Source organism: Giraffa tippelskirchi, chromosome 14 (genome assembly GCF_054371585.1).
Source record: "Giraffa tippelskirchi isolate mGirTip1 chromosome 14, T2T-mGirTip1v1.2.pri, whole genome shotgun sequence".
Lineage (NCBI taxonomy): Eukaryota > Metazoa > Chordata > Mammalia > Artiodactyla > Giraffidae > Giraffa > Giraffa tippelskirchi.
In genome coordinates this window covers 57,811,279-57,835,797 of record NC_137288.1, presented here as the reverse complement: position 1 = coordinate 57,835,797, position 24,519 = coordinate 57,811,279, and the positions used below count along the sequence as shown (strand labels likewise).

At 53.7% G+C, this 24,519-nt stretch overlaps 1 protein-coding gene and 2 long non-coding RNA genes across 5 annotated transcripts in view; 2 read left to right on the top strand and 1 right to left on the bottom strand.

The window, feature by feature from the left end:
• The window catches only part of ARK2C (arkadia (RNF111) C-terminal like ring finger ubiquitin ligase 2C), a 110,048-nt gene that overhangs the window by 75,683 nt on the left and 9,846 nt on the right, over nt 1–24,519 (bottom strand). The window lies entirely within an intron of this gene.
• On the top strand, nt 49–4,548 carry LOC145534946 (uncharacterized). Of its 2 annotated transcripts, XR_014075099.1 has the most exons (4): nt 49–551; nt 2,770–2,961; nt 3,749–4,036; nt 4,477–4,548. It is a non-coding gene; the product is annotated as an uncharacterized LOC145534946 (long non-coding RNA). The 2 variants fall into 2 exon arrangements; XR_014075100.1 differs by lacking the exons at nt 3,749–4,036; nt 4,477–4,548 and adding an exon at nt 1,297–1,638.
• On the top strand, nt 4,573–5,442 carry LOC145534945 (uncharacterized). Its single transcript, XR_014075098.1, has 2 exons — nt 4,573–4,664; nt 5,313–5,442. It is a non-coding gene; the product is annotated as an uncharacterized LOC145534945 (long non-coding RNA).

Sequence of the window (24,519 nt, the reverse complement as noted above, 5' to 3'; positions counted from 1 at the left end):
GTGAGGTAAGTGGGAGTGAGCTCACATAGGGGCCCACCCAGGGGTGGTGGAGTTGACGACAGCACACTTAATGTCACAGAGGTTGCTTTCCAAGCTGGCCTGTGCACTACCTTTTGGGGTCCCCACATGGGCTTCTGGGAGGGGCAGTGGCAGGCTTAAGGCTCCCAGCACTGAGGCATGAAGAAATGAAGGGACTTCCCTAGGGAGGCACAGCAAGGGAGAGGTGGGGTCGGCATTAAATGGGCTGCCCATTCTCCAACCAGGCTGCCTCCAGAAAACTATGCTGCCACCCTGATCAACGTGCCCTGAAGGATCCCATGCAAGACCTAGTGGGTTCCAGAGTACCCCTGGACACAGCAGACAGTCCAGCCTGTGAGGACCTGCCACTACCCCTCGGCCACCAGCGCTGCCCCTGTAGCACACTCCTGTATAGATACTGCCTTGTGCTACCCTAAAAACTATCTGGCCCCCATGTCACATCTCCTAACAGGGCCTGTCCAGGGCTCTGTACCCAGCTCTCAAAAATGACAAGAGGCCAAGTCCAGCTCATCGTGAGTAGTCCAGCTATCTATTAATAAATAGGTATGAGTTGATGGGATAAGAGTAAACAAACCTGAGGACGTGGAGTTTCAGAGGGGTCCACTCAGCCAGTGAATGGCAGAACTGGGGTCTGAACCCCAGAATGTACTAGACATTAGGCAGAGCCAGACCACTTCTTTACTCACAGTAAAGCTTTGGTCCATGGCTGGTGCTTCATGGCCCCTGCGTGCCTGAAAAGACTCAGCTCCATGGAATTTTTCTGAAGAGAACAGGACTGCAGAACCGAGACAGCTCTGGAGGTCAGCTGACTTCTCCTGGACGTCAAGGGCACCAAGGACAACATTGGTGCCAAACTGTGACCAGGATGATCTGGGTCCCCCTAGCCCCCAAGGAAGTGGGGACACCCATGGGCTTCTTCCTGCTCCTCTATCCCATGACTGGGTCCTGCTTTGAAAGTCTTGGTTTCCCACCCAGGAGCCCTGGGGTTTAGGTGATGATGTGGGCAGGGTGTAGGAGAGAGCGAATGATCTAACCAACATATCTAATCTCTGTTCAGGGGTTCACACCCCGAGCCAGTCTCAGCCACATCAGACGGGTGTAACCTTTATCTCCAGGGATGGAACCCACAGTGAACCTCCAATAAACTCCCCCAGGAAGGACTTCTTTGCACAGGCACAGGAGCGGGTAGACAGGCCCTGGAGAGCTGGTTCTCCAGCATTTGTGTTCATCCAAATTACCATGTAGATTCTTATTCAGTAGCTCTGGGGCCCAAGAACCTGCCTGTTCAACATGCGCCTGATGAGGGCACTGCTGAGGGGACCACACCTGGAGATTCGTTGGCCTGAAGTTCTCAACCCTACAGGGCATCAAAATCAAGCAGGGAGGTCGTTAAAAAAGAGAGATGCCTGCCCCATCCCAGACTAGCTGCAATAGATATCCAGGAATAGAGCCCAGCAGTCTGATTTTTTGAAAGCACTAAAGAGATGCTGATGCTCAAGAAGATTGGAGAAGCATAACCCTAACCTGCTATTCAGGGGAGCTGGTGTCTGCTAATGACTGAAACACAAAGTCACAGGCTGCTGGTGGGAGAAAACCAAGGTCAGCTGGGTAGAGTGTGTTGTATAAACATATCTCGTTTCATGCTAGAAGCTTTATGCAACATAAGTTTTAAGGCCCCATTTGGGGGTCACCTTTTCATTGAAATTGTCTAATTACAACTCCAGTAGACCCATCTATAATTCAAGAGCCAATTCTACCCTGCCTCAGAGAGGATCAGCATAAGTCTTTGGCTCAGATGCTTGGAACAGAAAGCCACTTTTCTTCCTAGCAGGAGCCCACTTCCTTTCCAGGTCACTACTCTGGACAAGTTGTTCCCCACCACCCAAACTGAACATTTAATACAATCCTCCAGTTTGAGCTCAGATCCCAGAAATCCCTGAATTGTTGAATTTTAAAGCAGATGGAGACCTCAGGCATCATCTGGCCTACCCTACATCTGCAGAGAGTTGAATCAGTTGAATAGGAAGCTAAATCCCAAACGGTCCCTGGAAAATCCCCAAAACTCAGCATCTGTAAGGAGAGATCCCATATCCCCTAGCAGATGGGCAGCCTGGAAAAAGCCTTTCATCCTCCCAACCCCAGTGTCTCCCTGTTGTGTTTGCTTTATAAGGTCCACAAAATTGCTTCATTTGCTGATTTATTTCCTTTTTCTTGGAAATTAAGTATATGATGAATTTTCTCTTGGTGTGAATCCCAGAAGCCCAACAGGAGGACTGGGCCCTAAGCCAGTTGCAGCAAATCCATTCTCTCCAGCAGGACACAGAAGGCCTCCTACTAGACTTGCGTTTTCACTCTCCAAGACTGTTTTGATTGCTCTTATTTCCCTAGCCCTTAGCACAGCACCTGACAGATAGTGGACAATCCATACGTGTGTGTTAAGTAAATGAATACAAGAGTGAATGAATGAACTTGAACTAATCTCAGAACTGGGAAGGGTAGAGAATAGTCCCAAGGCAGAGCTGCACTTGAGCCCTTCCAGAAAGAAACACATTTCTCCCAGTTTAGAAGCTTTTCAGAAATCCGACTCTTCCTCTCAGTCAGGACTCCAGTGTTTAATAACCACTGCACTATCAACACGGGCCTTCCCTGGTGGCTCAGATGGTAGAGTCTGCCTGCAATGCAGGAGACCCAGGTTCATCACTGATATCAATGATATCACTGTGCATCAAGTTCTCCTAGGATCCTCCAGAAGACACTGCTGGACACGCCATTTACTAAGAGCACAAGAAAACCAGGGAGCAACTCTCCAGGACCCTCACCAAGATCTTGAGGACATCTCATAACATGAGCTACAGCATCTGAGGGGCACTTGAGAAGAACCAGGTGTCCTCTGGGCCTGGGCTGGGCTTGGGGAAACAGGAGGTAGTAACACTGTCAGCTGGTGCCAGCTCATGCCCCCTTACCTTCTGCAAAGCTTAAGCCTGTGTCACAAGACCTATCGCTTAGTTAGACCCCAACTTATACTGACAAGTCCCCCCTTGGTTTGGTCACAAGATATGACATTTCCATTGCTGATGATTCTAACTTCCTGCAGGGTGACCCCCTTGTTTTGTAATTCTTCTGTCATTGTTTCTATCCCTTGCCTACACCCTGCACTCTCAGGACAATCTAATCATGAAATTGGTCTGAGGATGTGGAAACCCAGAGTGAAGTGAGATGTCCAAGGTCGTAAAAGTTACACCGGCCAGATTTTGAACTTGGAACCCTGCGTATCAAGGGCCCACATCCTTGTAAAGAACATGCGTTCACTTAGCAGAGAAAAGCCTCCTCTAGAGACTTCTGGAGGCAAACATTGGTCACCCTCAAACAGAACCCCTGGGCCCTTGACCCTACGTGACTGAGTCAAGGGTGTGGGGTGGGTAACACAGATAGGAGATGGGTTCTGGAAGAGACCACACTGGAGCTTTAAAGCCTAGGCTCAGGCCACCTGCCATCCAAGCACCCTCCCCCTCATCTCCATCTGGTTCCAAAGAGAAATTCCCCTCCCCCTCCTCTGGCAAGAAGGCAGGAAACTGCCTGGAAAGGACACAGCAGGAGAAGCAGGGGAAGGTGATAAAGCAGAGGTGCCCTGGGGAAGCAGAGACTCGGAGGGCATTAGAAGCAAGGGGAGTCCCAAAGACCCCCAACCCATCCACCCTTCTCTTGTCAGAAACAGAAGCAGACCCCCAGGAGCCTGCGAGGGCTGTGGCAGGGATCAGAGGGCCGGCTCTCCCGAATCCTGGGCCAGGGCTCTTTCTTACCTCCTGAAGCACCCTGATAGCCTAATGAGGAAACCTGGGCAACCAGCCTCCAGCCTGGAGCCCAGTGAGGAGGTACAAAGAGGGATCCACTGGCCCTGGTTCTTCTGGTGATTCTATACTCCTGGGGCCCCTAGCCAGCTCGGTTGTCAGAGGGAGCCAAAGGACAACATTTTGAAGCCACCAAAGGAGACTTCACGGTACCTCTAGCCTCTGGCCTCTTTTAAAGAAAACAAAATCCAATTGTAAACCAATCCTCAAATCTCTGCACCAAGCATTAGATGGGGGAAGTCATCTTACAGTGAGGGGTGGAAATGACCCAAAATCACAGGCCTGGGTGGTCCCCTCACCTAGGAGTGAGGGGGCATCCCCAAGGGCCCTCTAGGGACCCCACAAAGTGAGCCTCCCTGGGGTCACATTAGAGTGCGCGTATTCCATGTCCTTACCGCTTTTTCTCTGAAGCTGTGTTGTTGTTATCTAGTTGCAAATCATGTCTGACTCTTTGTGAGCCCATGGTTAAGCCTGACAGGCTCCTCTGTCCATGGGATTTCCCAGGCAAGAGTACTGGAGTGGGTTGCCATTTCATCCTCCAGGGGATCTTCCCAACCCAGGGATCAAACCTGTGTCTCCTTCTTGGCAGGAGGATTCTTCCCCACTGAGCCACCTGGGAAGCCCACCACACCAAAATATGCTTTGGGTAATTCCTGAGGATTTTTGGTCAAGCAAACTTCTGGTTGGGGTTGGGGAGGACAAGAAGGTCTTGGAAGGTCTCTTGTCTGTAGGAAAGCAGCTGAGGGAGGAGAGCCTGGCCCTCAGGCCCTCTGAGAGGTAAGTCTGCAGGTCACCCTCTCACTAGCAGCCCCAGCAACTTGCTGTGACCTCTGAAACTCCACTCAGAAAGTCCAGGGAGACCCAAGACACGCAGGCATGTTCCCTGCCCTGACCCAGATAACAAAGGTGATTCACTCCAGAACTCCGAAACTCCTGGATTCACGGGTGCTTGGAGTCAGGGAGCAGCTAAGGTGCTGGGAGAAGTCGGGCACGGGCACCACTTCGGGGCGGGCATGGCTCCCAAGGAAACTTTGCAAACAGCAGGTCTGGCTGGAGGACTGAGGTGTACACCTTTCAATCTTCTTATTAATAACACCTAGACTAGAGCCGCCTTTTCTGCCAGAAGACTTGGCCTTTGCTTCCTCTGTGACCGAAGGAGGCGGAAGACTTAAGAGCGCTCATCTTCAAGGCCACATTCAAACCCCAGAGAAGGAGGGATTTTCTAGACTGGCAGCACAGCAAAGCCACAACTCTTCTGACCCCTCTGATTTAGAAGGTGCTAGAGCTCCCACCCACTTACTGAACTCTAGCTCTGGGTCAGCCCCAGGGACACAGTGGGCAGTCAGGCAGATCCCAGGCCCTTATGACCCCCATCCTGGGTGCTGCAGAAGCTGACCTCGATTTAACTCTTTGCTCTCTCTGCAGGTGCGGAAAGGTCTCTGCAGCCTGTGCACACAAGGCCGTGGCTGCTTTTCTCCTCCTGCGACTCTGCCCTTGTAGACTCAGTCTCCACCTCTGTGAAATGGAGGGGCTGAATGAACACCTCTCTGAAGTCCTTTCGGCTCTGATGTGCTAAGTTTCTGTAATTTAAAGAAAAGGATCAGAGGCGGGGACCACTGGGGAGAACTCATCAAGCCCTTTGAATCCACTGACATAGGTACAGCTGAGCTCAGCGTGGTTATCACTCATCCCTCTTATCTGTTACCACAGCAGGTTCTCCAAGTGTCATTGGCCAAGGTCGAGTGACCCTGAGTCTGTAAGTAGCAAAGCTCTGAGTTCCACCCTGTTCACACGAGTGAGGCGTGGCTGTGCTACCATCTACTTGGGCTGCTTCTGGGCTGCGTTCGGGGTTTCCAGGAACAGAAGGAGTCACAGGGAAAATATGCAGGACAGAGCTGCAGGCAGTCCCGGGGCCTGTGGGACCCTCCACTCATACCACCAGCTCTTGGAAGACAAGCTTTGTGGGAAAACCTGCTATTTCTTTTAGGGGAGCTCTGAGGGACTTGCCCAGGTGGCTCTAAGTTAAGAAAGTGAAAAGTGAAAGTGAAGTCACTCAGTCGTGTCTGACTCTTTGCGACCCCATGGACTGTAGCCTACCAGGCTCCTCCGTCCATGGATTTTCCAGGCAAGAGGACTGGAGTGGTTGCCATTTTCCTCTCCAGAGAATCTTCCCAACCCAGGGATCGAACCTGGGTCTCTCGCATTGTAGGCAGATACTTTCCCTTCTGAGCCACCAGGGAAGTCGAGTGAGGAAGTTAAGAGGAAGTTAGTAAACCTGGGGCCTAAGAAATCATGAGTAGAAACCAATTTTTCCAAAAAAGTTGAAGGGAAAACCTGGCCTTCTCAAGAATCCATTCCAAGAGCTGACAGGGTGCACAGCACAGCCTGGTGAAGAAGAGAACGGCCTTGGAGGGCAAGCCACTGCCCCCTGACCCCCTTGTGACCTTGGACCTAGACCCCGGGGCCGGCCCACCACACCCCCACTTCCGAATGGAGATAAGGTGGGAGCAGGGCCAGGGGCAGGCCAGCCACAGCTGAACTTGAGCAGGATTTTGCTTGCACGCTGTAAAGGCCTTTGAAATCCTTCGGGGACATAAATGAGCTATTATCTTCAGTGCTGCCCTATTTCTTAATTTCTTTAAGTGGGGAAACGGGGCATGAAGTAGATAATAGGATCATGGGAATGAGCTAAAAAGGATCTTCAGGAGCTTCTCACCCAGGCTGCTCATTCACCAAGTGCAGGAGACTGAGGTCCAGGGAGGGTCAGAGACTGGCTCCCCCTCTAGCCAGCAGGCACAGGGACAGCAGGCTCCAGAGACGACTGGCCTGCACCCAGGGAGGGGCAGGCCCTCGCACCCAGACAGCCTGGCGATGGGGCAGCAGCAAGCAGCGTGGACCTCAGGCAAGTCGCTGTCCTCTTCCCTGCCCAGTTCCCATCAGCTGCTCCCTGAGCAGCCGGCAGGAGTCCTGCATTTCCTAGCTAGAGACCTTCGTTCAGATGGAGTGTGTGTGGAAGCCCACTTTTGAAAGCTGGTGGGAGCATTCAAAGGAGCCCCTGGCTCCTCTATAGCCCCCTCTACAGTTCCCGGGGATCCCCAAGACTGGCTTGAACACCCCAAGGCTGGACAACATCCAGCTCTCTCCCAACCTGAACGCTCTGGACCCAGCCTAACTCCCTGCCTGACCCTGCCTAGCACCACCCCATGCAGAATCCACACCCCGCCTCGTGCACCTGGGAGAGGCTGACTGTAGGCGAGGCGGCCTTCTCCCACTGCACCCCCAGATCCTGGCCAGCAGGAGAATCTGACAACTTTCCTATTGCACAGACATTTTGCCTAGTACTGCCTGGGACTTTGGTCCCAAAAGAGAGACTAGGAGGGCCAGGCCGGAAAGCAGGGGTTGCCACGGAATTGTCTTTGAGAAAAGGACACCGGCAAACCTAGTCTCAAGAGTTAGTCAACAGGTTGTTTGGAATTCCAATTGCATTTTCCTAAAGGGCTCTGGGCTCCCAGGTTCCCACCACAGCAGGAAGGCTGCTTTTCCAGTTAGGCCTGACTGCCATTCTAGTCCCCTGTCATAAAACAGCTTCTGTTCCTCCAAGGGCTAGTCACAAACACAGGGTCCCTCCTCCTCCCATCCTAGCAGCAGTGAAGACCTCCCACAGCCTCAGCACCTTGGGTGGAGAGCGAGAGGCCAGTGGAGGAGAGGAGGCATGCCCTTGATTAACCATGTTGGTGGGAGGGAGGAGGGCTCTGTTTGGAGGAGTGACGTGGAAGCAAATGGAAATGGTGTGTACAGTTTCTGTGTGTGTGTTAAGTCGTTTCAGTCGTATCCAACTCTGTGACCCTATGGACTATAGCTTGCCAGGCTCCTCTGTCCATGGGATTCTCCAGACAAGAACACTGGAGTGGGTTGCCTTGCCCTCCTCCAGGGGATCTTTCCAACCCTGGGATTGAACCTGCATCTCTTATGTCTCCTGCATTGGCAGGTGGGTTCTTTACCACTAGCATCACCTGTGAACCCCCCTCCACAACACATACTTATTGTTTTAAGACACTGAGTTGGGGGTGGTTTGTTATGCATCAGTAGATAACTGATACACAGCCTGTGCTTAGTTGCTCAGTTGTGTCAGACTCTTTGTGACCCCATGGACTGTAGCCCACCAGGCACCTCTGTCCATGGGATTCTACAGGCAAGAACACTGACATGGATTGCCATACCCTCCTCCAGGGGATCTTCCTGACACAGGGGTCAAACCTGTATCTCTTATGTCTCCCACATTGGCAGGCAGGTTCTTTACCAACCACCAGTGCCACCTGTTAAGCCCTGTGTACAACTTCTAGGAAGTGCCCTAATTTGAGAAAACATCCTCATCCCTTGCACCTTTGTACTTGGTGGAATGCAGACACAGGCTGGAGCTGGAGCAGCTCTGCTGGGCCATGAGTGACTTTGGGAATGGAAGTCAAGAATGGCAGAGCGATTAGGAAGAGCCTGGGTTCTTGACCCTGTGAGGCACCACACCAGCCCTGAATTCCTCCTGCCAGACTTCTAAAGAAGTGAGAGAAATGACTGTATTTGCTAAACCAAATGGAATGCTAATACAATGGCCTCTCCCCTGGAGTCCATCCGGTCTCTCTGGCCTCAGTTCTCACATCCCCTTTGCTCTCTTTGTTCCAACTACATCAGACTGCTCTCTTTCTAGGGCCAGCCCTGAACTCTCATGTCCAAGAGGCTCTTCCCTCTGCAGAGAATTCTTCTCCCCCTCCCTGCCTGGCTAACTCCTCTTCATAGGAGAGTCCTCAGGAGGACTCTACTGCCCCTGCAGCCAGCTGAAATCCTAGTCATGCCTTCTCAGTGCTGCCTGCACCTCCCCACCCCTTGTAGTGTTCCTCATTTTGTGAACTCCTTACACATGATCCACCCCCTCCGCAAGAAGTGGGCAGCCTGCCTGGTCCACCTTGCATTGCCTGGCCTGGCGTAGGGCTCAGATTACAAAGCAGGAGTGCACATGGTCGGGCTGAAATAAATTGCATAATTCTAGCTTCGTGACAGCTATTCACATGTAAGGTTATGAAGTGGGTACTACCACCTCCAAACTACAAAGAGGGCAACTGAGGCCCAGGAAGGAGAGGTGCCTCGCCCAAGCATCAGATTAGCTCAGCAGTCATGGTAAGACCTGGATGCAGTCCTCCTGAGCAGTAGTGTACATGAAGGGCAGGGGGAACTGGGTGTATGCGGGGACAAAATCTGAGGGTGTGACTGTCTGGATGCTCTCATCTCATTGTGGTTTTTCTTTAATTCAAAGATCTCTTGGGACTTCCCTGGGAGTCCAGTGGATAAGACTCTGTGCTCTTAGTACAGGGGACCTGGGTTTGATCCCTGGTCAGGGAACTAGATCCCACATGCCACAACTAAGGCCTGAAAAGTGAAAGTCACTCAGTTGTGTCCGACTCATTGTGACCCCATGGACTGTATAGTCCATGGAATTCTCTAGGCCAGAATACTGGAGAAGGTAGCCTTTCCCTTCTCCAGGGGATCTTCCCACCCCAGGGATCAAACCCAGGTCTCCTGCATTGCAGGCAGATTCTTTACCAGCTGAGCCACAAGGGAAGCCCAAGAATACTAGAGTGTAAGCCTATCCCTTCTGCAGCGGATTTTCCTGACCCAGGAATCGAACCGGGGTCTCCCGCACTGCAGGAGGTTTCTTTACCAGCTGAGTTATCTGGCGCAGCCTAAATAAACAAATTTTTAAAAGATAGAATATCTTTTGCATGAGTGTTCTGAGCAGACCCTCTCTAGATACTGGGAATAAGTGATGACAAGGTGGGGGTGATCCCACCCACAGGTTTCTCCTTTCATAAGTGAGAAAAAAAGGTTGGTTGGAAAAAGAAGTTGGTTGGTGTGGGCCTAAGCATAGGAGGAAGGGACAGTCTTGGGTGTTTGGAGCATGTCATCAGGGCCAGAGGCTGTGGGCTTTGGCGACATGTGTTAGCTCATCCCGGGAGCCCCGGTGACAGTCACTCCTCCTTCTGCAGTCACCACACCTGGAAGCCAGAGTCAGTAGGGAGGACGTTCACAGAGGAAGACTGAGAACACCCAGGGCCCCCATCGCTTCCTGCAGGGGAGGAGCAAATGGGTTCCCTTTAGGATATGCTGCAGGCTTCACACCTGGTGGCCTCATTTACCTGGACTCACAGTTCTAGAAGGCAGCTCTGAGCAGGTCCTGGGAGCCTCTTCCCTATGGCTGTGTGCGCGCTGTGCATTCCTGCCTCTCTTGTCTTTTACTCATTCACTTGCTCATTCTCTGTCCTCCTCCCCAAGTACCTGGATCCTCACAAACCCTGGAGATATTCCCTGAATCCTTGCAGCCCTCACAGGCTCTCCTGCTCCTGGGCCTACGAGTCTCATCCTTGTTGTGGGTGGAGTTGTGTCCTTGTAAAAAGATACGTTGAAATCTCAGCCCCTGAGATTTATTTGGAAATACAGTCTTTGCTAATGTGACCCAGTGAAGACAAGGTCACCCTGGGTCACCATGGGTCCTAATCCAATGACTGATACCCTTGTTAAAACGCCGTGTAGGGATGGAGAGTCACACAGGGAGAACACCATGAGATAACAGAGATGAAGATTGGGGTGATGGGTCTAAAAGGCCAGCATCGCCAGCAACCACCAGAGGCTGGAAAGGAAAGATCCTCCCCCAGAGCCTTTGGAGGAAGCATGGTCCTCCATTTCAGACTCCCAGCCTCCAGAACTGAGAAGCAGTAAGTCTCCATTGTTTCAAGCCCTCCATTTATTTGTCATGGCCGCCTTAGGAAACCCATACGATCCTTATCATGGGTGAGGTCCTGTCTCCCTACCTGGATGGAGAGTCCCCCAAAATGGGAGGGGTCTTGCTCCTCTCTGTACCCCAGACATCAAGTGAGAAGTGAGTGGAGAGGGTCCCAAGGGGCCCCTGCCCCTGCTACCACCAGCCCCCAGCCCGAGACTCTGGACAGGAGATGAGGAAGCCTCATTCCGTCAACTGCCACCTGTTCCTGCACAGCCCACCAAAATGAGCTGTCCCTGCTATTCTGGCCCCAACACACCATTCTGATCATGCCTGGCCCTTGTCACATTTCACGGTCATGTATGTATTTGTGGGTCATTGGTTTACCTCCGGGCACCTGCACTAGACCGTAAACTCCACGAAGGCAGGGGCATATGGGCGCACGTGTGTCACATGCCAAGTCTCATGCGGCACCTGCTACTAAATCAGGGGTGAGCAATACAGTCACTGCCTCTGGGGAGGGGCCTAGAGGCAAAGGCAAGGAGTGGGAGCAAGAGTTCAGCCATGAGTCTGTCCCTCTGCTTCCACTTTCCCTCCATATGCATCTTTCCTCTTTAATAACCAAACAACTAGCTTGTATTTAAAATTTAATACGAGCTTGTATTTAAATTTTAGTATTAAATACTAGCCTGTATTTAAAACCTCACAAATCTGTATTTTCATAGATGAAGATTCCCACTTCATAAAGGTAGCTCTGCCTTGGAGGCTCGGCATACAGATCTTTTCAAGCTCCCCAGATAACCCTGGTGACAGATATGAGGACTACTCAAAGCCAGTTGTCCCACCTGAAGCGACTGTTGCAGCTCAAAGCCACAGAGTGTTGCCTTTCCGACCAGGGCTCCATCCGGCTCTGACGGAATCCTCCAACCTTTGGGGTCTCGAGGGTAAAAGCTCTGACACCTGCACCATGACCGGGTTTGACTAAGGTCTAGAACAGAGGCAGGGAGTCAGGAGGCGGAGAGCTGACACAGTGAGAAGAGCAGATGGCAGTGCCATTGAGAAGGGGCTGGGGTGGTAAGGTCCTGGAAGCGGGTGCTGAGGCCCCGGTGCCCTCTCAACCCTCAACTGACATATCTTGGACTTGATTCTTGAGTGTCCTTGGTGGAATCTGAAAACACACACATGTGCACGCACGTGCACACACCCACATATACAGCTCGGACACACATTGACACACACATGCCCCACCCCCACACACACACCTTGTCCTCAGAGATGGTTCCCAGAATATGCACAGACCCACGGTGTTCCCACCTCCTCCCAACCCCCACCAAGGAGCCCTGAAGCTCCCAGGCAAAGAAATTAGACAATGGGAGGAGGGCAAAGGAGAGGAAAGTCTTTGAATCTCTTTGGTCATTAATCAGTACATGGTTTTGAGTGAGTCATTTCCCCTCCCTGGACCTCAGTTTCCTCACGTGTAAGGGCCACAGCAAGGCATGAACTGAGAAAGGTTTTGGCTGGTGCCACACCCACCAGTCAGCACCCTGCAGAGGAGCGAGGGTAGGGGGAGCCCCAAGGCTCAGAGGACCATCGGGCCCAAGGGTGGCACAGAGACATAGGCGGCCAGGGTAGCACAGTGGTCACAGCTCAGACTCCAGGGTCCCCTGCCTGGGTCTGACTCCTGGCTCCACCTCTACCGGCTGTGTCGCCTTTCGTGACCTCTTTGCATCTCAGCGGGCTTCCCAGGTAGCCCAGTGGTAAAGAACCCGCCTGCCGATGCAGGAGCCACAGGAGACGCAGGTTTGATCCCTGGGTCAGGAAGATCCCCTGGAAGAGGATTTGGTGACCCACTCCAGTATTCTTGCCAGGATAATCCCATGGACAGAGGAGCCTGGTAGGCTGCAATCCATGGGGTCATAAAAGAATTGAACACAATTTAGCAACTGAGCACACCTTCTGTGCCTCAGCTTCCCCATCTGTAAAATGGGGATGACAGTCTCTGCCTCCCCTGTGTGAAGACGAAGCTACTAGGGTGCCTAGTACAGAGTGGTACCAGAAGTGTGGGCACCCTGCCCTGATCAGGAGGCAAGAAGCAGCCAGTGTCCCCCTCCCCCACAATAAGGGAGGCAAGATTCACCCCCGTACACCCTCTGGGCTTCCTCTCTCACTGCCCTAAAGTTCTGGCCTCTGGTAAGTGTGACAATGACAACAGTGCTCTCTCTAATTGTGGAAATAAAGTGACATCCCTGCCGCTCCCCCAACCCTATCTCAGCATCACTGGCCCCCTGACCCTGTGATATTTTGCACCCTAGCCCCCATCACCTCCTACATGCTATCTGTTTACCTGCTTATTCATTTGCTGTCTGCCATCATCCCCCCCACCCGATGGTAAGCTCCCTAAATCCAGGGGAGGGGTCCTGACTTGTCCACTGTTGTGTCCTCAGTGCCTAGAACAAATCTGGAGCATGATGGGCCATTCAGTTAACATCTGTGGAATGAGGGTGTGAATAAACAAATGAATGAAAAGAAGGAAGATAAGGCAATATTTTTTCAGCTTCTCCACAGACATTGGGGTCCTCTGCCTGGGTCTGAATTCCGGGTCAACGGTTCCTGGCACAGAAGAGGAGCTTAATAAATATTAAAGTAATAGATAAAGCAGAGAATGAGGGAGGAATGGTAGAGATTTGGACCTGCATTGAGCCAACCTCATCCTGACCTCGCTCGAGCTAAGAGTCATGGAAAACCCTGCCAAGGACCAGACCCGTGGCCTTGGCTCAGAGGGCCCCATTACCTGGCCATGCCTCCACCAACACAGAGGTCCTTCTGTGTCATCCTTGTCATGTCATTATCACCCTTGGCAGTCCATGAGGTGGGACAGTACTGGGCATTTACATACAGAGCCCTGCAGGTACTATGGGGCCATGCGAGGCTTTGGATCATGTGTACAAAGCTGGGTTAGGGAAAGTCTTGAGAGGGTAGCTGAGTACATGGGGTGGGGGCGGGGGGAGAGACAGAGGGAAGCCAGCAAGCACTGAATGCAGGGGGGCAGAGGCCCTGGGAAGGGGCATCCCAGGGTTCTAGGAGACTGTGGCTGCTGGAGGAGTGGGAGGAGGAGGGGTCAGCATTTCAGAAGGGTCACCTGTGTGTCTAAAAGATTGGTGGTTCTCAGAGAGGTACAGGAAGGGGCTTCGACAGCTGGTTTGGAGAAAGAGGGAGGGTTAAGGAGGTTAGCATTTTTCCTAGAATATTAACTCTAGAGCACATCTGTCCTTTCCAAAGCTTTTTAGACAGCAAGTTTCCCTAACGTGTTCACCAGCCCCTGAGGAGGGAAGCACAAAGCGGATGCTTTCCCCCTTGGACCTGCAAGGAGCCCAAGGCCCCCAGAGAGGTTAACAAAGCTCACAGTGGTCCCAGGACTCCTGTCTCCAGATTCGCTGCCTTCCAATCCTCCAGGATGTGCTTATTCTCCTGGGTCCTTGGGTGTGAGGGGTCGTGCGATGTTAAAAACAAGACAAGGGGAGGGGGATGTTCATGGTGAGAAAGAAACCAAGATCCTATGAATCGCAAACTTGGCACTATTTGCCTTTGAGAGTTCTACAGACTTATTTGTGGCCTTCAAAGTTTTGTGGATGAGATGGATTAAAAAAAAAGTGTTAAATTTCACCAGTTCTAGGAAGGCATCAATTGGACAGCGCACTGTCACTTTATTAACCACCAGCAATTTTTAAAGGACAATGTAACTGGGACACACGGACATCTAGAAGATGCATCCCAGTTTCAGAGATGGGAGACATGCAAGTGTATGCACCTTAGAGCTTAGTGACTGAGTGACTGAGTGTGTTTCATGAAACCCTGTAGTATCGGGTGAACGCCCTGGAAATAATGTAACCAGATATTCAGACTTTCATAAAGATTTTTCCTGTTTGGCCTCTAAGATAAAAGGAGACCCTGTAATGTCAATAACCCACCTGCAATGCATGAGACCCCAGTTCAATTCCTGGGTTGGGAAGATCCCCTGGAGAAGGGATAGGCTACCCACTCCAGTGTTCTTGGGCTTCCCTGGTGGCTCAGCTGGTAAAGAATCCGCCTGCAATACGGGAGACCTGGGTTCAATCCCTGGATTGGGAAGATCCCCGGGAGAAGGGAAAGGCTACCCACTCTAGTATTCTGGCCTGGAGAAGTCCATGGACTACAGTCCATGGGGTCGCAAAGAGCTGGACACGACTGAGCGACTTTCATTTTTATGTATATACACCCTTTCATAGTTCACAATCGTCTGTGGTTAAATCTTCACCCTGACCTTGGAAGCAGGTCTCATTTGCCCACTCTCGCCTTCAGCACACACCAGTGAGCCCTGGGACTGGCGTCAGAGCCCAGACCCAATCTCTGACCCTGAGAAGCTTCTTCTGCCTCCCTTAGATCAGGCCAGCCCCGTGCAGGCGCTTCTGCCAGCATGCCTGCCCCTCCCTGACCTCCTCAGACTGCACCCAAGGACTGCGCTGAGAAGAAATGGAATGATTCATAACTGGGGGCAGAAGGAAGAGGAAAGAAAGAAAGTGGGTGCTTGGAGCTTTGTGGCCTCTGTCCCCTGGTCCAGGAGTGAGGAGAGGGGGCCTGGGTCTCCACCCCGACTGAGTGACCTTGGCCACGTCCCCTCCTCTCTCTGCGTCTCTGTTTCCTGCAAAATGGGGCTGGTTGGAAGGGCTGGGTATCTTGGGGTCCCTTCCAGCCCTGCTTTTCTGGGCTTCCAGTAAAACCCTGAGAGCTGAGTCTTGGTGGACAAGGCCCAGCCAGGCCACCAGGAGCCTCTGTGAGCCAGAGTCCTTGACCTGGGATATCTGTGTCTGGTTATCACTTCTGGAGAGCAAACCTCCTTTCCCACGCCTCCCTCAAGGGGCACCTGAGACAAGAGACTGGGGCGGTGGGCACCACGCTGGACTGAGGGGCCAGAGTCCTGGGCCTCTACCTGCCAGCAGCTCCTGTCTCCCTGACCAGTCACCTTTGCTCTGATTCTCAGTCCTCCCCCTGCCCCCACCTTCCACCTGCAAAGGGGTGGAGTGGAGCTCCTTGCTCGTGGCAGACTAGCATTCACCGAGTGCCCATCCTTTACCAGGCACTGTAATGACGCTGTCCATACCCCACTAATCCTTACAAAAACAAGCTCCCCGGTGGGGGTAGAGTCTACCTCACTCCCAGCTGCCTGACCTGGAGCCTGTGCTCTTGAGCCCTAGGCCACTTGTTGCAGTGGCCGCTTCCATCCCTGCTCCGGGCACTGCATCGGTGCTGCCCGTGGACTCTCCCTGAGTCTCCCCAACAATCAGTGGTGGGTCATGATTATATCCCCATTTCTCAGATGAGAAAACAAAGCTCCGAGAGGTTACATACTTTGCCCCAGGACACACAGCTTTTGTGGAGGGTCTGTACACCATACCCGGGCCGGGCACTCCCAGTTATGATCTCCTCCTTAGCTCACACATTCTACTGTGTTCTTTGGACAAGATGGAAAATGCAAGCTAGTCACCAGGATGACAAGAAGAATTTGTAAATAACTGAAGGCGCACCTCCCATCAACACAGGTCAGTAGTCAGACACCAACTTGGACAGGTGGCTTCTCACTTCTTGCCTTGGGACCTTGTCTCTTGCCTATTAGGCGAAGCCCTGCAGGCATATTAACCCACCCACCATGACACTAAACTGAGAGGCGTGGACACAGAAAGTCTCTTTTATTTCCATAGGCAAGGAGTTTTCTTGTGAGACTGTAAGTTTTGCTCACAAGACAGTTTTTAAATAGGATCAACTTAAGGCTTCAACTGATGGGCACTAAGGACCAACTGGGGCAGAGACGATGGCTTGTCTCCCAATACCCGTTCCCTCTTTCTACAGTAAAGTGAAAGTGTTAGTCACTCAGTTGTGTCCGACTCATTGTGATGCCATGGACTGTAGCCCACCAGGCTCCTCTGTCCATGGAATTCTCCAAGCAAGAATACTGAAGTGGGTTGCCGTTTCCTCCTCCAGGGTATTTTCCTGGGGATAGAACCAGGGATAGAACCGGGTCTCCTGCACTGCAGGCACATTGTAATAGAACCCTCAAATTTAGCTGACCACTTGGCCTTCCAGAATAAAAACCACATTTCCCAGTCTCCTTTGCGGCAACGCATGGTCATGTGACGAAGTTCTAGACAATGGGCTACGAGTGGAGGTGCCAGGTAGCAGTACTCATGCTCTTCCTTCCCTTTCTCTTCTTCCTCCATCCCAGTGCTTAGAAAGTGGACATGATGTGAACTATCCTGGACCTGCTGAAAAGGGCCATACCCCAGGGAGGGTGGAGCAAGAAGAGATACCAGAGTCCCTGCCACCCGCACCTGGCTGCCATGCCTGCCCAGGACCACGAACTCCAGGCTGACCTGAGATAGTTGGTACCCCCTTTATTTTGAGTCTCTGCACCAGAAACAGACAAAACCCTACCCAATAAACCAGTTTCACCTCATGAAGACATAAGCGTCTCCAAGCAGTTGTTATCAGATTCGAGAGTTCAGGTCTGCATGAATTAAGCTCAATAATAAGGCGATGTGTGTTCAAAACATCTGATGCAAACTCAGACTACAGTAACGAAAGTGTAGGTTTTCGACAAAGAGGGGGGCATCTGATGGAATTCACACTGGGATCCTTCTCATTTTATGGAATTTGACCAGCTGGAGTTCATCCAAGTCAGCATCTGATTGGAAGCAATGACACTGGTAGAATCAGGGATGCTTGGCCTGAAGCATTCTCAAAAGTGCCCGGCAGAGCCCTGCGAAGGCTGCCAAGAGGAGAGTAAGTGGTGGGGAAGGAAAGGCCAGGGCCTGGGAGGCAGAGGACAGCGCCTGGCATTCTGGGACAGGCCCAGGAAAGGCAAAGGGCCTTGGTCGCTGCCCACGGGCCACTGATCTCCATCAATGCAAGTCGGGGGCTATGTGTGAGTCAGGCCCTCCTGCCTCACAACCGTCTCCCCCAGAGACCTGCAGTGACAGAGTGCGCCAGGCCACAAGTGGAGAAAGATCTGTTGCATTGGGCTCCAGGGGCACCCAGGGAAATGTAGCCCTCATCAGAGGAAGATTTCTCAGGAGCACAGGGGCCCCTTTAACACCTTGAGTTCTCTGGGACCCTGTCCCCACCCCCTACACACACTCCGTAGAGTCACTGTGTGCTGAAGGGTGCGAAGTCTAGCATGTGCAGCTTCACAGCCAGGTCCCTGCCCCTGGCAGGGGGAGAACTTTGCCTCGGGTCATAGAAGGGACCTGATGGCCCAGCTGCACTGAAACCCCAGCTTCAGTTCTAGGCCATGAAGTTTTAAACCACCTCTTACGACGCCTTGGTTTTCCTATCTCTCAGTTGGGTTTAATGAAAGGTAACCCAAAGATCAACGCAAGGAGACAGAGAGACAGAGCCTATAAGCTCCCAACACGACATTCACAAAGTGATGCTTCTCCCCTGCCCACGGGAGGGGCTCACAGCTGAGGCGTGACCATGCTGGGAGGGGCCCATGGGAGGAAGGAGGCGGCTTTTCCAATTTACTGTTCTTCTCAGGACCCAACCTCTTAGCTTGTCACTCAGGGTCTACTTTTTGCCAGCCCTTCTCCTGTGCCTTTCTCTTCAGATACCCAGGGGAGGGGAGCCATGCCTGGAGCAGGGGGAGACTGAGGGGCCGGTCATCCTGTCCATAGGCCAAGGCCCAGCGAGGTGGGACTATACCTGACAGACCTCCTGTGAGATAACTCCAGACTTGGGAAAGTCACAAGCCACACCCCCCAGAGGTGGTAACTCTGTAGGGCTGGGAAAACCTGTGTTTTAACAAACTTCCAGATGATTCTCACTTGTTGTAGACCCTAGAGCCTGAAGCTCTCTGGCCAGGTGAGGCCCCAGGTCTCTCTCCCAGCACAGATGGTGTGCATCCCACCGGGCTCCATGGATCTGCAGACCCGCCCACCTGCCCACATCCCTCCCCGGCACATGGCCGGCCAGGCAACTTCCAGGCCTCTGGTCTCGGCACTGCTGGTCTCGTCCATGATTTATGGATGTGACTCCCACACACACTCCAGGAACAAGAGAACCCAGCGCACCATTCACAAATTAAATTCAGCCCTCCTCTCCTCCCAGGTAATGGGCCCATCTGATGATAGAAGAGCTTATAAACAGCTATCGTCAAATTAATCTCGATGTCAGAGAAATAATAGCAGCCGTAAATAAGACTGAGTGTGACTGGCTCGCCAGCTTGTTAGGGCACTTTATAAAGCAGGGCAGCACCATTAATACCGCATGGTCTAATTCCCCCGCCATCTGCACGCAGAGGTTGAGCACTGGCCAAGGAGTCTTCCGGGTGTCAGGACCACCACCCAGGGTGGCGGGTGGAAACCCCAGCAGAGCAGGGTGGCTGGCCATCTCCTGGACCCACAGCTTCTTCTTCCATCCCTGCCCAAACTGCCCTCATAAGCACAGCCGGGGTTCTCAGGGTTGGGGGGCTGCCAGCCATGCTCAGTCCTCCCCATACCCCTCACGGGGCCTCCTCCCATCTGGGTACCCTTCCCTGTCTCACCTCCTACTGACAGGGGCCTCGGCCTTCAACCCCACCCAGAGGCCCACCTCCTCCACAAAGCCCCCGAGGCCACACGGCATCCCAAAGGAGCTGCACCATGTTCGTAGCATCCATCAGAGGGAGCTATGGCAGAGACCACAATGAGTCAGTGGTCCCTCCCTCCGTATCCCACACAGCCTCTGCCCCTCTTGGGCTGCAGTGAGGGCGATGGAAACAGCAGAGCCCTGAGGACAGTGAGAACTGGGGGCCACAGGCTCTAGTGGGGCACGTGGCCATGGTCAGGCCTGGTGGCGTTACCCCAGCTAAAGTCTCGTGGGAATATTAATTGTGTGAATTCAGTGATGGTGTCCAACTCATGGGGCTCAAGAGACCTGTCAATGGAAAGAAGGGGAAGCGGACACTGAAGCTGTATCTTCAGAGAGAGCATGCATGGGTATCAAGCGCATATTCACGGGTGTGAGCAGCAGGTGGCTGTGTGCGTCTGTCACCCGTGTGAGTGTGTAACATGCTGTGTGTATAGATATGTCGATGAGTGGACATGCTGACGTCACGCGGGTGTGTGGCTGTGTGCGACTGTGCAAATGTGCATGATTCGGGGACTGTGTACAGACAGGCGTGCATTGGGCTGAGCATCCAGGGGCGCAACTACGTGCATGTCAAGTGCTAGACGAGTCACGTGCAGTGTGTCTAATGTAGCTGTGGGCTCACGGGCGGCTAGGGAGAAAGCCCACCCCAAAGAACCTGGCGTGCATCTGTGCTGTGCTGAGTTGCTTCGGTCGTGTCTGACTCTTTGTGACCCCATGGACTGTAGTCTATCAGGCTCCTCTGTCCATGGGATTCTCCAGGCAAAAGTACTGGAGTGGGTTGTCATGCCCTCCTCCAGGGGATCTTCCCGACCCAGGAGTCGAACCCGTGTCTCCTGCGGCTCCTGCATCACAGGCAGATTCTCTACTGCTGAGCCACCAGGGAAGCCAAGGAACCTAGGCAAGGTCATGAACATACGAAGAGGGAGGAAGTCCTGAGCAGACTGGGGCTTCAGCACAACGCTTAGCTCATCTCGGACACACCGGAGCTGCGCAGGGGCGGTGTGCCCTTCATTCCTGACAAAGGCAGGTCAGCCACTGGCACTGCTGATCAACAGGCAACACTGCTGTGACAACAATTAGGAATGACAAGGGCCCAGCTGCCCCACAGGATATTTGCGTCTTCTCCTGTCCCCTCTGCAGTCCTCTGCTCCCCAGCCCGCCCTGTGCCCTGCAGCTCCTCTGCCTGCAACACTCTGCCCCGGCCTCTGCTCCAGTTCAACTCTGCTCCTCCTTTAAGACTCTGCCCAGCCCGAGCTCCCCCCGAAAGAGCACTCAGCCCATACCTCGAACCATACTTTCTTGTTCGTTCACATGTCTGTTTCCCATGGGACTACCTTTCTTTACTGCAGTTAAAGTGCTTGGGAGAATACCTGGCACAGAGCAAGTGCTACGTAAGCATTTGCTGATGCTCATGTTATTGTTATTATCCTCATGTCTCCAGTGCCTGGCAGAGTGCCTGGTCCAACTCAGACACACATCTGTTAGGTCAGCTTAACAAATCCATGATCAGATCTGAGCTTCGTTATAACCAGCTGCAAGGGTTACTAGGATTGTTCCCGTTTTACAGATGAGAACACCGAGGCTCGGAGAAGATTTTTTTTTTCCTCCTACCCTTTGTTTCCCTTACCAAATTCAAAGTGCCTCCTAGGAGCAGTCACGGGATCCTGTACGTGGCAACGACCCAGCAGGTAGCCATGTATAACAATAAGTGTAGCCCCGTGCTCTGTGCCAGGCGTCACGGTGGATGTATCCATCCACCATCTCACCTGTCACTCAGCTTGGCAGGTAAGAATAAGTACCCAATTCTGCAGGGAGCAGAACCAATGCTCGAGAGGGTTACCCACTTCAGAGGAGGTCACAAGCCCTCAGCTCCCCGCAGGCAGCTCCCCCTCAGCATGGCCCTCCCAGGAACGACACATTGACCCGTGGGGGCACTCAGGCAGTCCAGCTGGGCAGAGGGGCGGGAGGGGACAGAGGATTACCAGGGAATGGCTGGGGCTGGGGATAGCAGGGAAGACGGGGACCAGCATGGGTAGGATGACAATGAAATGAGAGGGCCCGATGCTCCAGAAAAGAAAAAGAAAAATCAGGCAAGGTGACAGCCCCCGGACTCGGAACATTCACCTCTTGGATCAGCTCTGGACCTCCGTGGGAGGGGGCAGGGTGCAGGCTGACCTGAGAGTTTCCCAGGCAGCAAGCTGCAGATCACTCCCTGCTCTGGGAACCAGCTCCAGTTCCGCCTCCTCCAAGAGGCCCTCCTGACTTTGCCAGGTCCCCATGACTTCCCAGCCCAGGCACCAATGGGGCCAGCGGCCTCCAGGCTGGGTCACACTTTCTGGCCAGCACAACCGTCAGCCTGGACCTCAGTGTAGCCTAATCTCTGCATTCTCCGCCCAACTCCAGGGGTCCTCAGGGGGTCTCCACAGCCAGGCTGCAGGCCAGATCCTATCTGTGCCTCAGTTGCCCACAGCCTGGCGTAGATTCACAGTAACTGCTTATCCAAGAAAGCTGAAACATACCCTTCCTTGCCTGTTACCTATGCACTCCTTTTGGGCCCCTTAGATTGTTCCAGGCCCAAATAGGGATGTGTGAGGGAGGAACCGAGAATGAACATCTTTTTCTAAGCGTGTCTTGTTACTTTAAATGCATCAAAACTTTCCTTCATCCTCACCTCCCCGCAACAATGGTATTGATAACAATTATCTCCAGTTTTTTCTAAGGAAGAGACTGGGGCTCAGAGAGGTCCAAAGTCGCCTGCAGTAGGTGCCAGAACGGACTTAATGAGTCCCCGAGAGATGAGTGCTTCCTGCTGAGACAGGGACAGAGGCAGGTCTCTGACCTCACCCACCCCCCACCCTCTTGTGCTTCTGGCTCCTCTTTCCTCCACCCCTCTGCTGGGGGTGGCGTAGACTGGTGAGGGCCCTCGAGGGTGGGGTGGGGATGGGCTGGGGAAAGGCCATCCCAGGTTCCTCTCTGGGCTCCTGGACCACCTTTGCCGTCACACTCCCCGCTCACCTGCTCAGGTGAGGGCTGATGGCTGTAGCTCTCTTTACCCCCGCCCCCGCCCCCGTGACATCTCTTCCCCCCACCCCTCCCTCAGCCCCATTCCTCCTGGTGGGGACAAGGCTGGATTCCTCAGGTCCCAGAGGGCCCAGGCTCCCTCTCGGGTTGGGGGGTGGGCCCTTACTGCCTATCCTGCCCCCTCCCCAACTCCGGCTCTGGCTCTGAGGCCGCCCTGCTTCCCCGACATCCCTGCCCGGGAGCCTCAGTTTCTCCCAGCCAGAAACAGGAAGATGAGAACTGCCTCCTGCCCCCCAGGCCCAGGTTCCCTGCAGACCAGCCGACTGGACCCCTCTTCCTGCTGAACTCCCCCTGTGCTCCAAAGGATGTGAGTCCACCAAAGGTGAAGCCAAGGCTGGGCCGACCCACCTGGTGTCCTCTGACTGCACTGGGGCCGAAGCGCTGTCCAGCTGCCTCTCTGGGGTCCCTCCCTGAGTACCAAGTTGGGCACCCGCGCTGCTGGGCCAGGGGTGACCGGCAGTTCAGGGGGCCTTTCAGGAGGGAACCAGCCCGCGGACCCAGGTCTTGCCATCCCCGCCTCACCTGCCTCAGAGTTGAACTTCTCCACAAGGCTCGGCAGGGCCAGGCTAGAGGAGGGAGAGGCCCGCCCAGGCCAGCTCTCACTCCAGAGAACAGCATGGAGACTGAGGGCCCCCCTGGAAGAGCCACCCTTTGGCTTAAGGAAGGCCAGTGTCGGCAGCCCTGGGCCAGAGGGCACATTCACCCCATTAGCACCCAGAGTTTGGGAGCAGAACTAGCTGTTCTAGGAGGGGGTGGTCTTGGGAACAGGTGCCACAGAGGGGCCCACGGGCTACCGGGAGGGGGTGCCCTGGAGGCGCTGGCACCTGGGGGAGGCGAGCTGAGCCCAGCAAGTGGCTGTGGGGGGAGGCGAGCCCTGGGAGGGCCTCCGCCCCCTTGCCTCCCACTCAGCGGCCCCCCAGAAACAGCAGCAGCTGTTTCAAAGCTCCCCGCCCTTCCTCGAGACAGGTGTTGGCTGAATTCTCACTTCCTCCCAGCCTCAGCGAGCGCCTCCACCCGCTCTCCACCCCGCAGACCGGTGCTGAGTCAGCAGCGCCTTTTCCTCGCCTCCACTTGGGGAGACCAGCCCCCACCTCCGGGGGGAGCGGCTGAGCCCTTCTGCTGAGGTCACCTGCGGGAGGGCTGACCCCTGCTCCCCTGCAGTGGCACACCTCAGGAAAGGAGGCCCCAGGGAAGCGCTGGCTGAGGAGCCAAACGGGAGCGGCGGCAGCCCCAGGAGGCAGGAGGGACCCGAGGCTTCGGACTCCCAGGGGGCCTGTGCTCGTTGCCTGCGGAGTCACTGCTGCGGCCGGCGGAAGGGCGGAGCCTCTCTACTGAGCTCCGAGGCGTGGCTGCTGCCCAGCGAACTGGCCAAAAGACAATGGAAGTGTAAGTGACTCTCATCCAGAGGAAATCACCATTTTGTTACAGCTGCAGGAAGGGGCAATTAGGCCAATTATCTCCTCTGGCACATTGGAAGTGCAGACCAGAGCAGTCAGGCTCGCCAGCCGTGTCACACGGGTGCTTATTAGCAAAGCAGCCTCGAAGCAGGGCTGCACCCACCAGCCTGAATAATGGGCCATCACTGTTAACTGTTGCCTCTGGCTGGCTTCTCAAACTTCACTTCGCGTAAGTCACACTTCATGTGACAAGTCCTGTAAGGTAGACCTATCGTCCCCATTTGACAGATGGGTAAACTGAGACCCGCTGGAGGAAGCTGACTGGCTCAAGATCACAGTGGACGTTGGTGGCATAACAGAGACCAGAAGCCAGATCTCAGAGGAATTTATCCCATGCCCTCTTTCCTGCCCTCCCTTCCCACACCTTTGGGCCCATGATGGAAGGGACTGATGGTGAGCAGAGAGGCCTGGGAGCTGTCCGAGTCCACCATCCCCCACCCTCCCCGTGGCCAAACAACAGCCCAAGGGAGGTCACAGACCACACCAGCAGGAGTGGCCTGCGACCCAGAGCCATTGGGTGCCTCACAAGTGAACACAGAGTCACTATTCGAGTGGAATTTGGTGAAGCCAAAGTGTTGCTTGTGAAAACAACTTAGCAAAACATGAAAGGGCTTTCAGTAGGTTAAATCTGAAAAATTGGAGAATGCAAAAGTGTATATTACTGTGTTTA